We start from the raw sequence: 17,590 nt of genomic DNA on the forward strand, positions 1-17,590 counted from the left end.
AGCATTAGTTTTCTTCCTGGAGGTCAAACAACTTCATCATTTGTTCCCTCAAATTCCTCCTCCTGTCTCACATATTTTCATCTGAAGTGCAATTCAAATTCCTGATTAGCCTGTTTGCTTGCTATATGACTTCAAAAAGAAACCAAGACTGTTTAAACCCAAACAAGGCCACACTTCTTTCTTTTTCTCATATCTGTAGTTTTTTTTGTTTGATGTTACTGTGATGATCTGCTCTATGCTCCTAATTCTGATGATAACCTTCCTCAATTCCACTGAAACATGACTTTCAAAAGATTTCAGCAGTTTTAAGAATCAGAATGCTGAAAAATATTACTGCATTATCAAAATCTTATGTAATCTATTTGAATTTTTTACATCTTTATCATATATTTTACAATCAGGTTTCTGTGTTGAAATTGTGGAGTGCACAAGTTTTTTGTGTAGGTTGTTTTTTTTTCCTCCCTGTGGATTCTGCCATGCAGGCTCTCTGATACTGCGTCTGATACTTCACACTTACCCTTCTGGTTTCCCTGCTTTTCTTGTGTTCAGTACTTCTCTAGTCAAAAAAAAAAAAAAAAAAAAAAAAGAAAAAAAAGAATAAAGTAGCAGACAACCTTTATTATCTTTGATTTTATGAGCAACTTAGGGAACATGCAAACAAACAAAAAAAAAAAACAAAAACAAAAACCAATCATGCTTTCAACAAACCCTACACAGTACAGCTATATCTTAAGTGGTGAAGTTAAAGTGTTCCTTTTCAATTTAACCATATATTTTTCTTATTTTACAGAGAAACTATCATTGTAGTTGAAAATGGAAAGAAAGCCCAATACATTAACTTGAATATGCATTACACTAGGGCCTTATACTAATGACTTTTTTTTTTTTTTTCATTTTTGATAAGCAGTTTTTCTCTGGTACTTTTCATCCATCCACATGCTCTGGTTAGATATTTTTAAATTCCAGACATCGTTCAGTCAGAATTTGCAGGTGGTTCTCAGAGAACTTTTTCCCCTCTATCTAGCTGTGGAAAGGACAATGCAATTAATAACAGACGGTATGAAATGACCACGTCCTTGAGAGAATGCCTTATTGGCACCTCCTGCTAATTGTACCACGCATAACCCAAGTAAAAGCATAATAAATCTGAGCTGGGGGACATTTTATGCAAGAGCTCTTCTCCCTTTCCAGACGGTAAATTGCTCAGCTCTTGAAATATCTATAACCTTGTGATACCCAACGTGCATTAGCTTAATTGCCTTTTTTCCTATTCTTTCTCTCTCCCTTTCCTTGCTCCCCATGTATTTTTCTGTTCCCTGGGTTTGTAAGAGAAATTATATTTTTTAAGTCTACCTGCCTTAGTGCTGTAAGAAAAAGATCTATATTTGCTGTCTTGGACGGAATTTTGTTGGGTCTTTCTGAAGAGTTATTGGTAAATTGTACTTTTTAAAGAGCTGTAAAGCCCTTTGCTTGATATCAGAACAGAAGCAAATGCTGAAGTAGTAATAGAAATCTAGAAGAGCATTCTCATTAACTGTGAGATATGGTGAATTTCAAATGGATCAACAGATATACCCTATTCAATTTCTAAATATAATACTATGATAAAAAAATCCATGATGCATAAGGAATATTTTATTTCTCACAACAATAATTCTTTTTTTTTCCCTATGGAAAAAAAAATACAAAAAGATTGCTGAAATCTCAAGTCCTCATTCTTCTCTGTGTGTAGATGAGAGAGCCCTGCTTTGGTAGAGTTTGCTTCTGCTGGAAGTGGGGGCTGGGGAGACTGCCTCTTGCAAAAGTTCTGCTACATTTTTTTTGTTTATTTCTTCTTACAGCAATAATTTCAATCCTGGCTTTGTCCCAAGGAGAAAATAACAGATAAGTGCACAGGAGCATGGATATTCATTTACTTGAAAGAATTGCCATTTAAGGCAGAGAATGATGCTGCACAGCTGCACAGGCTAAATTGTATCTGTAATTGCAAGGGCCCCATCAATATTTAGTTGTCTTTAAGGTATCACCCTAGCTCTTCTAGTGTCTGTATGGTGAAGGAAATTTGACAGTGGGTTGTTCTTTGTGGAATATTTCAGTAAGATGAGGAAAAGTGGTTATTTCAAGTGGTGATTAGAACCATGATTGCACCCGTGTCCAATGTGAAAAGGAGCCCAACCCTTATAAACTATTTCCCTAGAAGATATCATGTAGTTTGGGTGTCTCCTATTCCATATCATGTCCTGCTGGGTCATCGGGGGACAGGAAGTCTTCCCTGGATAACAGTTACACATAGCCATCAATGCAATCCACAGAGGAAGATATGCATTGAATTGAGAACAAGGACTTCCAAATCAAATTCTCATTCTTGCTACTGACTTTGGGAATGATTCTTGGCCATTTGCTGTGTGTTTTTGTTCTTGATCCCTATTCTGCTCTATTTTTAACTGTCTGATCATGAATTGTACCTATCCTGAGGATTCCTCAGTGCTATAGGATTACATACTAAAATTAATAATGAAGAACTACCTTGGCAAGCACTAAAACCCCATATTTCAGTATGAAATATGAAAACCACGCAAATTCAAAAGCTGTTCTTGAAAGACAGCTGAAATCTGACCTCAGTTATTCTTATGATTTTTTTCCTTTGTGCACAGCAGCTTGAAATGTCCCTTAAAAGATGTATGATTTTTTTTTTTTTACTTTGTTAAGTTCATATAACATTTCCTTACTGCAATTATGAGAGTGGTTATGTCTCTCATACGTGCCTCTGAAGCTATTATAATCTGACTGAGTCCACCTAAATCAATAATAAGATTCCTACTTGAGAGAGGAAAAAAATCTTCAAAATACATTTTAGTATATGTATGCAAAAAAATCCGTAAAACAAAGCCCAAAAAATGAACAAACCCAAGTCCAGAAGAATGATTATTGAGACTAAAGTCAATAATGTGGCCTGGAGTTAGAGTCACAGAGGTTAAGAGTAGAAGGTATGAAAAACAGCTGAAGAAATGGCTGAAAGCCAGAATGGCTTAGGTAATGACACAATAACTGCTTAAGTTACCAGTTTTCCAGTGTGGTGCATGTTTGGAATTTTCTTATTTGCCTTATGCATCTGCTATTTTATTTCTTTGATGATACTACTGCATTCTGAACTAGAGCTGTGCAATAAATTGTGATAACCCTGGCATTGTTTGTACACCTGAATACCAGTTTTTAAATTCAGAGTGACTCAGACTTGGGCAAAATACAGGAATTGGTGTATAACATTAAGATGCTATTTAGTCCCTTAAGAAGAATTATGCTAATCCCCTCTTTATGTGGAGAATAAAAATTAAAAGTGACACGATGAACTTTGTAGACACTGATGGAATACCTTTTGTGTTCAAATTGGTTAAACCTTGTAGTTACAGGTAGACAGTCAAAATGATTTAGTAATCATGACTGTTCACTTGGACATGCAGCATGGAACCTTTTTTCAAGTAGTGTTAATTTCCATAAAAAATATCAACCTATATGAAGAGTTGCATTCATCCCCCAACTGGCAAATTGTTGCCCATAATCAAGGAAAAGTTTCTAAGTCAAAATACCAGAAATATGGAAAACTCACACTCTCATTACAAAAAATTATTAAGGTGGCATTGTATAAAGTATTTACTTACCATGCATTGACTTCCCCTTCAGCACAATATGGAGGGCACTGTTTAAGTGGTATTAGACTGATTCTGTTTGAATCCTATTGTGCTGTGTTCTTCTGACTAGAAGACTGTAAGTTTACACAACAATGACTTTACCCAGTCTGGTGTTTTCCCATTGGTAAATAAGAAGAACCTAGTCTAGCTTCATGGAGAGATATCTTGATTTTGTACTCCAGGAATTTTCAGACTGGCTCTGGCAGCTGGTAGATCTTGCTTTCAAAGAGTTCAGCTGTTGAGCCTGAAGAAAATAAAGCTAAAAATAAAAGGTGAGCAGGGATTTTCTGAGATTGTGTTAGGACCTGAATTTACTATTCTGAGAAAAGATTTGAAGTTAAAGCCATATAAGGAAGCAAAATAAATGAGGAAGATGTGGATCAGGATAGAGAAGAGAATTGTATCTCTCTTTGAGTCACAGTGAAAGCCTAGATTGTCTCAGTTGCAAAATTCATCCTAATAGCAGGCGTCTGTATTAACATGTTGATGGAATGCTATGTGTGTTAGACAATTATATTTATTATGTCATAGCTTTCCATACGTGTTGAATTTTGCAGGAAATATTATGTACTCATTATTACCACTAAGAAACCTTTCTTCCTATACACCAAATGTATATTTCCATTGCTGAAAGCCAGTTTGACTTATCTAGGAAAATTTCAAAGACTGTCCATTGGAGCAGTCATATTAACACATTCAGTAGGGCTGGATTAACAAGCACTCAAATATTTAGATAATAGAATAGGTGTTCTTATATAATGAATGTATCAATTCACTCATCCTTCCATATTGCTTCTAAATACAGCTATATCTTTGCCAATTCAATAATTTCTTTTTCTTTATGTTTTCAATTTATACTCTAGATTTAGAAATGAAAAGTATTTTCCTTAAAGATATGTCACTTACTTGTAAATAGTTTGGGGTGGATCTGACTGAAATAAAAATACTGACTGAAATGTAAATACTGTACAGACGATGACAAGGGAGACCTGTCTTTTTTTTTTATTTTAACTATTACAAATTTTCTAAGTGGCTTCTCTTTTTGTAAACTGCCATGACTCAAAGATTTGTACAAAGCACTGTTAAATGAGACAATCCAAAACCACTGTTTTTTTTGTTTGCAGATACTTCCTGTATGTTATAACTAACTAACAATCCACAGCAGTGCTATACTCTCTCTCTGTTTTCTTGATTTTTCGCTTTTGTTTTCATAAGAGTTCTCAAGTTATAGCAGGGCAAAATAATGTGGAAGCTATTGTTTTTTGTGAAATCTAAATAGTATAAAAGATCAAGGGAGGGATGAATTTCAGCATATCATTTTCGTGTTGAATTTCTCTTATTTAATTCTTCTCCTGCTGGAAGATTTTTCACTGTATTTGCAGGCCTCTGTACCTTTATATTTATAGTCTTTCTTAACTGACTATCCAAAAACAAAAGCATGGAGATGTGATGACAGTAGCCAGAAACACGAAGGAAGAGTAACGACAATAGTCTGTAGAATGAACAAAGCTGTATAACTCTAAGATTAGTGTGGGGAGGTGTGCAGACAAAATCCACTGCAGATTTCTGGATTAAGCCTCTTGCTAAACATACTGTGAAGTCCATGCATCTTTCAGGCAGGGTAAGTGTTCTTCTAGGGACTATGAAAACTTACCCAACTGTGGAAACGCAAAATATTTCCTTGTAAATATACCATTAATATCAATTGACAATATTGATAATACCAAACACATTAGTAATATCAGTGGAAATCTGCACAAGGGATAGACTAGAAAAACATCTGGTAGGATAGTAGTTGTAAAACTGTGTAATGCAGGTTTTCTGAGCATTACTCTTGGGAGTTTTTTTCATTTATGTTCATCCTTCTTTCCATCCTGATATGTTAATCTAGCAAATCAATAACACTGATGCATCTTTGAGCCAAGATTTTTCATGTGTCTAGCAACCATACTTCTCATTAGGACAACTATGAATTTATTTGAAACAGAGAATACATCACAACAGAAGTTGTCAATTCCAATTCCATCTGATGTGGCAAAAGAAGGAAAATGTTATCTACTAGATAACATGAGGAATAAGAGCTCTTTGTTCCTTATCCTCTTTTACCTTTCTTTGCATTTGCTATTTTTGAGCTGCTTACTCATGTGAGTGGGTGTATAAGTACACATTTATTGTAGTAAAAGGTTAAGGATATTTCATCAACAGAAATGGACGATTAAACTAATCAGAAGTTTAATTTTCAGAACTAGAACACAGCTTTTTCCATATAATTGCTTTATAACCTTGTGCCTGTCTTAATAACTTAGCAATCTTGTCTGCCTATCCACAAAACGAAATGTTTGAAGTTCATGTTGCTCATGTTGTTGGAGTAACAAAGATCATTCAATATCCAACTTAATACTATGCATCATTGTAAAAGGGGAACATTTCTAAGGGAATTATTTATTATTTTCTTTCCCATCATTTGTCTTCTTTGTTAGTAATTTAATGCGCAATACCTGATTTTGAAATCACCCTGTCTGACCCCCTATATCATGAACATTATTTCTGCTTATGCTTGTTACTGACAACCTTTATTGGATAACATATATACCAATACTTTTAAACAGATTAATACCACATGTAGACAAAATAATATCAAATCTGAAAGAAGATTTAATGTTAAGAACAAAATACAATTTTGAAAATCTCTGTAAATAAGAAAAATGAAAAATGAATTTGCAACAGCATCATGAAATTACCTTAAGTAGTACATTACTAACAGCAATGAAAATAAAAATAAAGGGTGGAGAAAGCAATCTAATGAGTTGGTGTACAGTGAGAGTATTTGTCTCAAATGACAAACCCAAATGACCCTTAACAAGTACCACGTATGCATCATGATGGGAAGAGGTAAACTAGGCACACTTTACCCAAGCTTCATGGCAACAGTAGATTTGGATATTTTGAGTGAAATGTGAGGAAGAATTTAGAGCTTATAATGAGTCTTCAATGCAATGTGACACAGCAATATGTATATGTATTTTTTAATCCCCAGTTTAATACCCACTACATATTTTATTTGTATGGGGGCACAGGGAACTCATAGTTTCTTACTTAATTGTACTGTTCCCCAAGTTTTGATAAAGTGGTGAAAGTAGTGTGCTGAGAGCATTTCCATATTTGCCAGTTAAATAAGAAAAAGGCACAGGATTAAGATAGTGTGCTAAATCACACCAACATTCCTTTTTAAAAGTATTTCAGGACCCTTGGACAGATTCACAGCTGCAACAAGTTTAGGGTTCTTTTTTACTTAATTCCCTTGTACTAGATTTTTTTCTATTGGGATAACTCTGCTTCTCTCAAACTCCTCACAATGATTATCATCATTATTGTTGTTATAAATATAGATCTATCAAAAATGGATCAATCCACGGTACATGTATTTGAAGCAAAGGTTTATCTGAGGCTAATTTTCAATACTAATCAATTCAACAACAAGTAGCCAATGAATTTTATCGAGCAGCATGCTACATCTGAAAGGGAAATTGTATCAGAGTTGAAACTCAGCAGTGTAGTTATAAATAGTGCAGGTAATAATATGACAGACTGAAAGTGGTTAACTTGCATTTCTCGTTGCAGTAGGAACACTTTTAGAACTATTCCATCAGAAAACTGACAAAGGGATGACATCTAAATAAATAAAAATTATTCAGATATACACCTTCCTGATTTTCAACTTATTGTATGATATGGTCCTAATCAATGAGTCAGTTACTTTGCTTCAATAGATTTTACATAAATTAAATGACTGGTGTCTTCTGATGAGATTGTCAAACTCATGAAAAGCTGAAACTACAAAATGCATCATTCAGGGGAAAAGAAAAAAAAAAAAAGAGAAGGAAAAAGATAAAAGAGTGTTCTTCCTACTGATGGAAAAGTGATCTTCTTTTTCCATAACTGTGCTGAAAGTTCAACTGAATTCTTATTTAGTGCCCACAGGTAAATTTGTTACTCATGGATCCAGTAGCTTTAATCTGTGATGCTTGTCACGTTGCCATATCATGGTGTTTTTCAAACCATTTTGTAGGAATGCCATGGCCACTGATAGTGAGTCTCATCTATCTGCCAATTTTATTTGCAAAACATGATCTCATCTCTGTTGCTATGGCATTATGATGTTATACAGTAGATTTTAATTGCTGCTTATCAGCCCCAGAATGTTTCAATGTGGAGAACAGAAGTCTGAGGAAACAATTCTTCAGGTATGGTTACTTGCTTTAACTCTGCATTGAGCAGGTATCTGCTAGAATCATACACAGATTGTCAATAGGAACTTACTAAACAAAAATGGCAAGTTACATTATACTAGTGAGAAAATTCAAACTACTGAAGTTCTTCAAAAATAATAAGTGACTAGGGAGAACATGATTGAACACATGAACTATGATCAATGAACTGTGTCAATGTTCAACAAGAAAAGTATTCCCATTATATTTTAAAAATTACAGACTTTATTCCTTGCTTACTCTATTACCAGTGATTAATTTTCATTACAGGTATTGTGGATATTAAAGAGTATTTGCCTATTTGATCTACAGAGATAGAAAAAGTTATAATCTGCAATGATTCTTCACTGACACTTGCTTAAGTTTGTATCTAAGTGAATCAAATAGGCACAGAAATATTCTACTTGAACGCAAAAAGATAGAGGAAATTCATCCTGTCTGCACTGCTCAAACCTTATGTAAACTTTCTAAAATCCTCCTTTTACTTCCCTCCTCCTGCCCATGTGTCACCTCACTTCCCAAGAAAACACTGAATTTTAATTCCAGATGAAAAAGAAATCCTTGAAGTTCAGGATGCATTGACTTATTAAAAAGTGGGCTGGAACCTTGGTGTGTATCGTTGTTATTAGCAGTCTGTGGACAATAGTGTTGAAGTTGTGTTCCTGAATGTTTCTAGATGACTTAAGGGGAAAAAATCCTTGCTACCTCTTTCTTGTTTTCTGTCTTTGAAGGCAGAATGCTTTATGCTTGGCCTAATTACTGCCCATATCTAGGGATGAATATCTACCGCTCTCACAGAAGTATAAGAATCACCAGTCTCAAAACCCAGCTTTGGCACTAGATCTACTAAATTTTCATCCCACTTTGTTAAAATTAAAGTCTATTGCTATTTTTTAGATGTGATATTGGTGTTCATCTCCATGACCTCATAAGGTGTCTTGTAAATCTGAAAACAAATGTAAACACCACTACCCAGAAAAGACAGTACTCTCTTCATCTGTTAAAGGTCCTTACTGGGCCTATTTTCTAGTACAGCCAAAGATCGTGATTTGGACCATTTCCACTCCTTGCACACTTACATTTCTGAGTTTAAAGCATACAACTGGAGATAAGGAAAATGATCCATGCCTCTCATTCATCTTTTTTATTTTCCATTTCCATGGAATCTCTGAGATTTATGCCTGCATTTTACATACATGTGTTCTTGTACATGGTTCTGAACTTGCATTAGAATTGAGGTTTCTTTACAATAGACAACATGTAGTCTCTGGTATTAATGACAATTAATTTTTTAAGTTTTTTTTTAATTCTAGGATATGCCAGAATTTAGACGTGTTTTGTTGAAAACCAAGTTACACAGAATTACATCCTGTGTTCTTTAATTCATTGACCATATTCAGCTTTATTTCTATTGGAAAATTGAATACAGCTGGGAAACAAAAGGCTCAAAATCAAATATTTTAGATATAAAAGATCATGTGAATGTTGTACAAGGCTATAACTTGGATTTTAAAGTTTCTATATTTTAGATACTTTATCATGTGCAATTGTTCTTACTTTGCAGATAAAATAGCAGATATTTTCCTTTGATTTTCATTTAATCAATCTTGCTATGCTAAAAGACACTGTCTTTGTTAAACTACTGTGGGGCCTGTGCTAATGAGATTTATTTCATGTCACTTGAATGATATAACTTCCTCATATTATACAGCTTTCCAGTTCAAAATAGGCAATACCTTTGTAGTTCAGAAAATATACTGTCACTAGTCTCAAACATGTATCAGAGGGTTTTAAAACACCAACACAGCTTTTTCTTTCCAGATTTGTTATTCTAATTCAGGCAGCATTTCACAGAAAGGGAGGTGGGGGAAAACAGGTTACTATTTAATATTATTTATAGAGTAGCCTCGGCATATACTTCAGGTTCTGTAAACCTTGCCAGTAAGCTACTTCTCAAGTACATCAGAACTTGTGCATCAACAGTGGCCAAATACTACAAACAGTTCACATATTCTGCTGTAAAAAAGAAAGGGGGAAGGAAAAAAAAGAAAATAAAGAGTTGTTGATCGTAGGGAGGGGAGTTGTGGGGGGGGTTTTTTTGTGTGTTTTATTGTGTGTTTTTGTAGTTCTTGTCATTATTAAAAACAAACAAACAGTCACCTTACTTTGTTTTTATAAAATGATTTTGTTATTTCTCTGTTATTATTACACAGGTCTCATCAGTGAACTCTATAGGAAATAATTTATTTTCAAGAGTGGACCAAGATTTACAGTGAGTTTAATGGAAAAACAGTTCAAGCTCATGGGCTATGATCAGTCTGTGAACTGCTGACTACAAGTTGTGAAATAATAGAAATGGAATCCTCATGAGTTTTCCTCTAGAACTGCTGTTTTGGGTCTTAGGCAAGCCATTAATCTTTAGATATGTGTGACTTGAATTTAAAAGCATAGGAGAGAAATTTTTAGGAGAAAAGGTGTGATTCCAGGAGGTGCATTTATTAAATCAAATGTGAGTCTATTTCAAATGTAATATTTGCAATAAGCTGTTTCTCCATATTGCTCATGCCCCTTATTGTGTGAATATGTTAATTAAACACTGGGGGTTTTTCACACTTAGAGAGTGCTATAGGACAATTTTACCATAAAAAGTAGTAAATTTGGGAGGTGAAGAGCAAATGTTGCTGCATCAACACCATTCTTGGTACTGAATCTAAAAAACACTGTTTAGTGTCTTCAAATCACGGTGAAAATCCTAAAGAACATATGTTACCATCAATCTTGTGAAATACATCTATATCTCAAATTTTCTGAAAAAGTCTGAAAGAAAATCTCTCCATGGTAGTTTAAAATCTCCAATCATTTAGATTTTAAAAAGTTACAAGAAAGAAAGTGAGAAATAGAACACCATGGCCTCTGTTAATTTTCTTCTCAAAATATACATGGTGGCTAGGGTAGTTTGTCTGGACTATTTCCTATGTTATGGAAGCTGGAAGAATTGGTGTTATTACCCTCAAAATAAATAATAGTTCCACATTTTTAATGATTTCTTCTCTGCAGATTAATTATCCCCTTATCTTTTCCCTCCATTTTTATCAATGCTTATGAATCCTAGTTTCACCTATTCTCCTGTTCCTTGATCTTAACAGATATTCCTTTGGAAGCTGCTGAAGATAAAGTGTCAAATACCCTGCAGTCAGAGTGAAATGTGAAGTGCCCAGCAGTAGCTGCCAAATCATTCTTAAGGTGTGTGTTTTTCTGCACTGGATTTCTCTGGTGAGATTGAGGTGAGGACTTGGGTCTGGGTCTGTTTCCAAGCCCACCACCCTCAAATCTTTATTTTGATGAGAAGGAAATCAGTGGACAGGGGTTGGAATGCGGCTTCACACACCAAGCCAAGTGCTTCAGATAAGCCTGAAATTTCTGGCTTATCCCCATAAGCCCAATGCTCCTGGGACTTCTGTCTAAAGCAGTTCTGTGCTATTCTGACACAGAGGAAATAATTATTAATTTTATTGCTTTAGGATCTGGTTTTACTGTATCTGCTGCTCTGTCAGTACCCCCTGTAGGTGAAATATTCAGCATTAACTCTGTACCTGATGTTGTGGCAACATCAAGTTGTACCATAATTTTGGCAGGGTTGTTATCCTAGCAACACTGGGAAACCAAACAGGACAATGGTTAACTGTATATTCAAGGCAGCTGGGAGAAGTTTAAAACAGCAGTCTAGCAACTTATACCATACAGAGACCATTTTCTTCCCTGAAAATATTCTTATTATAGGTCCTTCTGTCATGAATACATGCATGACAGTCTCATAGCATGTCCATGTTTTTTAAAAATTTGACTTAGAAAATACTGCTGTGCTGTTGAAACATTTGAGTATTTTTATGAAATTGTATTGGCTTTTAACTAAATTTGTGTGTTTACAATTAGATTCTCTAATGGATCATTTATTTATGTGTTTATAGATATTCTTATATATGTATTTATATGTCTTCAAATTACAATAATGTAAACATACAATGGATTGTGCTTTGTTTCCAAATATCACTCCTTGGTTTTCGTGAAACAATCTTTTTCCTTAGCATATTAGCAGTTATGGAAGAGAAATTGTGGATAAAATATAATTTTAGTAAAGTTGGGACATCACAAAAAACCTTCAATATGAGCATGTCGTTTGGTATACCTCAGTTTTACAAGGTCCTACGAAATTCTGCTAGAAAAAGAAAAAAAGCATTTAAAGACTGCTAACTTTGTCTATCTTCTAAAATAACATAGAACACCTGTTCTCCTGGAAAGGTTGATTGGATATGCAGGTAAATTGCAGATGAACTGAGTGTTAACTGTTGGTTTCAAATAAGGCATGAAGTAAGGAATACACCTTTTAACTAGAAAGATCTTTAGCCTATTTTCAGTGCATCAGACATTTTTTCATTGTGAAGAAATAGGGTTTATAATGGCAAAAACTTACCCTAGCTAACCCTCTGATTGAATACAATGACAAAAACATGCTTTTCCTTCCTACAATGTATAACTGGAAAATATTTTTGTAACGTGATGCAATGCAAAATTGAGTACTATTTCTAATATTGTCTGTTTTCTGAAAAAGACTTACTTTCCAGTAATTGGAGAAAGGCTGCACTAAGGAATCCAGCCGTAGGAGGTCACAAAATCTTCAAGTGCTGGCTGATCTTATTCTTTCTATTGAGAACTGCAGAGGAAAGTGTGATGGAAGCAGCATTATTAGCATTGTAGTGGGACCCTAATTCTTGAAATCACCCTTCCCTTAACCAAGTATATCATGTGTTCTCTTCTGATTCTAAATTCTATGTTTCTGAAATGAAAAGAACTGCCTATGCTGTCTGTGATTCCTGGAGGTGTAGCACACTGAATCTGGTAGGAACAGCAGTTATGATAAAAGTGCCTCGGTGGGCTTCAGGACCCAGTTACACTGTCTGCAGGTCCTAAGTGGAAACATGGCCATCCTCTGGATGGCCTGGCAGGTGAATGCAGCATTTGAAGAACACTGTGTGGGATCTGTAACCTGGAATCCTATCCACTGGAACTCCACTTACTCATTTAGCTTGTGCAAGGTGTTTGGACCTAAGTGTTCTTATGTGATCATGGACTCTCTTGGGAAGGTAAGGTGCAGTGAAAGCTATAGCTTAATGCAGCAGCAGCACACTTTCTTGTGCAGCAGTCTAAACAAATAAATGTTTGTATTGAAACCAGTATATAATTAACACAACTCTGCAGGCTTTACAGTCTCAGAACCTGAACTGGAAGGGACTCACAAGGATAATTGAGTCCAGCTCCTGGTTCTGCACAGGACATCACCAAGAGTTCCTCCATGACCCTGAGAACATTGTTCAAACACCTCTAGAGCTGTCAGGCTTGGCTCTGTGACCACATCCTTGGGGAGCCTGTTCCACTGCCCAACCATTCTCTTGGGTCCTGTTATTCCAGGCCAGAGGTTTGGAATGCAGACATTCTACTGGGGCTTTCATTTAGTGTCTTATTATTTAATGTGTCCATTGAATGTTGGACTTGAAGACATAGTGTGCGTCACTATTCACACACATGTCCATGTGCATCTGAAAGACCACAGAATCACAGAACCATAGAATGGTAATGGCTGGGGTTGGAAGTGTCCTCTGGAGATCATCCAGTCCCCCTCACCTGGCTAGAACAGGTTCACCTGCACAAGTTGAACAGGATCTTGTTCAGGTAGATTTTGAATGTCTTGAGACAAGGGAACTCCATAGCATCCCTGTGCAGCCTGTTCCAGGGTTGCTTGAGTTCACCCTCAAAGTAAAGAAGTTCTTCCTCATATTCAGATACTCATATTCTGTGCTTTAGTTTGTGCCCTTTACTGTCTGTCTTTTTACTGGGCACCAGTGAAAAGTGTCTGCTTCTGCCCTCTCAGAAAAGACTGATACAAAGAAGGCATTCAGTAACTCCATCTTTTCTTCAGTACCAGGAAACCCACCCAATGCAGCAGTGTACCCACATTTTCCCTAGTCTTGCTGCCATTGCATTAGAAGAAGCCTTTTCTTGTTGTTCTTGATATCCTTTGTGAGACTTAATTCTGAAAGAACCTTAGCCATCTCTGTCACATCTCTGCATACTTTGGCAATGTTCCTTTGTTCCTTCCAAACATCTTCTTCCTTTTTCCATACTTCATAAACTTCTTTCTTCTGTTTTTGCCAGAAGTTTCTTGCTCATCCACCCATTCCATGTTTCTGTGTACTTTAATCAACATAATTTCACAAACAAGCACTGTCTCATCTTCCAATTCCATTACCTCTGCCTACCAGAGTAAGAAGAGATAAGGCAAAAGTAAAGATTGTAAAATTTATGTGAGTTTATGTTACTGAACTCTTGTAATGTTCTTGCAGAATTCCTATTTATCACAATTTTATCCCCTCTGTGAGAAGCCCAGTCTTCCCCCTAAATATAAATTTATGCACTGAAAGCTCCCAGACTGTCAGAGATGTAGGATGAGACAACAAGTAGTTCCTAGGAAACGTGATGTTCCATATCTATGTACTGAAATAAATTTATCTTTCACTTAATAGCAGAACAAATTAGTCATAATCTCAGATGCTGGTGCGCATTATGCTGAGACATACCCACACTAATATGATTTCTGATAAAGAAAATGCTTGCTCTGTCAGGGAACAAATCATATTTTGCCTCTAGTAAAGTCGAGGGAGAGAGAACTGAATCTGTGGCCGGGCTGCTTACTTAAGGAGATTTGGAAATTTTTAGCAGATTTAATTAAACATATGGATAGACCTCAGCACTCAAGGCTGGAAAATTATAACACAAATAGGAAATGGTAGAAACAAAGCAAGACAGGAGAAGCAAGCACTATCATGGATATATGAGAGTGTCCCACAGATCCATCCATGTATGAAAACTACAAATCTGTCCTATTTATAAGCATGCTGTTATCCTAGTTTCATACTTTATCCATTTCTTTAATGTGATTGGATCTTCTCTAACAGGACTTTCACCCTGACACTGAGAAGCAGCACAGCAGTGTGATCAGTGACACAGAGGACTCATGTTTCACGGATGTGATAAGCACTTTGCTTTGATTTTAACTGGTAAGTCTGTTAGTGAGCACTTCTGGTCCATCATCTGTCACTTTAAATATATATATCTCCCTTTCTCAACTTTTGATCAGATATTGGAACCATTCAAAATGGTAACCATTCAAAAGGTGACTAATACCCTCAAATGTTATTACAAGGGAGAGGAAGAAAAGGCTGTGAATATTTCCTTACTAGGAGTTTTTTATGTATTTATTTAATATTTTAACATGTAATCTTCCAATTCTAGATTTGTTCTATTAAATACTTTCTGTTCTCAAAATGTTAATTTATTAATTTCTACTGTCTTAGTACTACAGTTGCTATAATTCCACCTATTAAAGGTACTACAATTACAAAGATCCTAAATATTTTCATCATTGTATTTGCTTAGAAAAAAATAAGCAACCATAAATAAAGATTGTGAAAAAAATGAGCAAGATTTTCAATAATGAGATTCCACTCCTGATTTGTAGTGGCAGATGATGTATAAAATATGAATGAAGTTAATACTGAACTATAGTGTCACTACATCAGCTGCCAGATAGCACAGCTGTTATACTGGGAATTTGTGTCTGTGCTCAACTTTCCAAAGAAAATGGAAAAATCTAACAGAACACCACTGAATATGAGCAAGAATGACAAAAGTATCTGATATTAATAGTAACAATATACAAGTCATGATGCTGTCCAATGCTAAAACCCAGTTTCTTAGAGGTACAGTGGTAATGAATACTTTATGTTCAGCTTTACATTAACATATAATTCAATATCTCTTCTTAGTATGGAAAAGATATAATAATGAATTCCAGCATTTCAAAAATCAAAATTCTTTCCATAACTTCAGAATATACAGGGTCTCATAGTGTTCTGACGAAAACAAAGGATAACACCTATTTCATTCCTCTTCCAACAGAAAAGAGTAAAGACAACATTTTGGAGAACTGCTAGGCTGCACATAAAATTTCCAGGGATGAGACTGAACAGTTGTGCATGGCTGGCTGTGAAATTCCCTGTACTTGACTCACACGATTCATAAAAAAGTTTTCTGCATACCCACCCTACCCTCACCTGGAATAATTTAAACAAGTTGCCTTTCATTGCACACTCGATGATCATGGGGGACAAATGGTTCTCCTTGGCCTTGACGCAGCTCACCTCCTGAGTTGAGAACTCTAATCACACTTTCCCTCAGTTTTCACTGATATGAGATGAGACAATAGAGGCTATTTCAGCCTCTTGCAATAAACCTTGTTATCACAGTATCCAGACATTGTTTTCTTATGTCTTATCTCTATCTGCCCATGCCCCTCAAAAAATCAGATATGACAAGGCTAGGAATGAAAACCTTTTATGTGAAAACATCTACTCATTTTAATAAAACTAATTATGTCATCTGTTCTGGTGATGCAGTTCCACTGCAGGAGAATATTTTAATATTTTAGAAACTATGTTTCTCATTACTGTCAAGTACAACACTCCCTTTTTTCAATCGGGATGGCAAGCTGTTCAGAATAAAAGTGTAGTTGAGAGCTACAAGAGAAAATCAGGCTATTAAAAATCTATGTAAAGTATTATTTTCTTCTGCAAAAATATATTTGGTACCATAGTTCATATTTAATTAGTACTTATTAGAAAAATTAAACTGAAATGAAAATGGTGAAGAATATTTTATTTTTTGTAGCAAGTGTGATTCTTTCTCCTCTACAAACATTCACTTAAACTTATTCTGAAAATTACTATGGATTACTAGTGCAGGAAAAAGATCAGATGATAAAAAATTCCAAAACAAATCAGCACCAAAACAGACTGCGCTTTTGACAAAGTTTAATTGTAATCTTGTATGGGTGATTAAGAAAGAAATGAACATTAAGGATACAAGCTTGGATTCAAAAAATTGAGTATTTTTGCACTTTCAGACAGAATGAAAACATACTTTCTGTTCTTACAAATCTGAAATTCAAGATTCTAAATGGTGAATTAAAGCTTACAATAAGTGATTTTTCATGCATCTCTGATCTTGTCCTTGACTTTTACTTGTAAAATTCATATGTACAAAAATACAGCATATGAAGCAATTATCAGTGCATGAGTTGAGTTAATTTCTTTCTCTTTAAAGACATTTTGAGTAAATCATTACTAAGAAATGAGAAACAAACAAGTGTATTCAGCATGTTGTGCTATGACTAGGAAGGTTATCTAATCAAAAATCTCACTGAGCATCAGATTTTTACAAGAGGTCAAGAGGATAATGTAGAAAGGTTTTTAAGGTAGAACAAATTCTAATTTTTTTAAGAAATTAAATTTTCCAAATTCCATGACTAAGCTGTCATACATGTATGGCTGAATGCATTAATATGCCTTCCACTGTATTATCTATATAATGTCTGAGTAACAAGTTTCATAAACACATGACTCCAGTTTTATAATTGATGAGGAGAAGTAGTCATTGCCTGAGATTAAACAAATAAGCAAACAAATCCCCTAATGAAGGCAACAATTAGATTCAGTACTTTTCAATGTTTTCTTAAACATC

Source organism: Onychostruthus taczanowskii, unplaced genomic scaffold, assembly GCF_017590055.1.
Source record: "Onychostruthus taczanowskii isolate IOZ18803 unplaced genomic scaffold, ASM1759005v1 scaffold174, whole genome shotgun sequence".
Taxonomy (NCBI): domain Eukaryota; kingdom Metazoa; phylum Chordata; class Aves; order Passeriformes; family Passeridae; genus Onychostruthus; species Onychostruthus taczanowskii.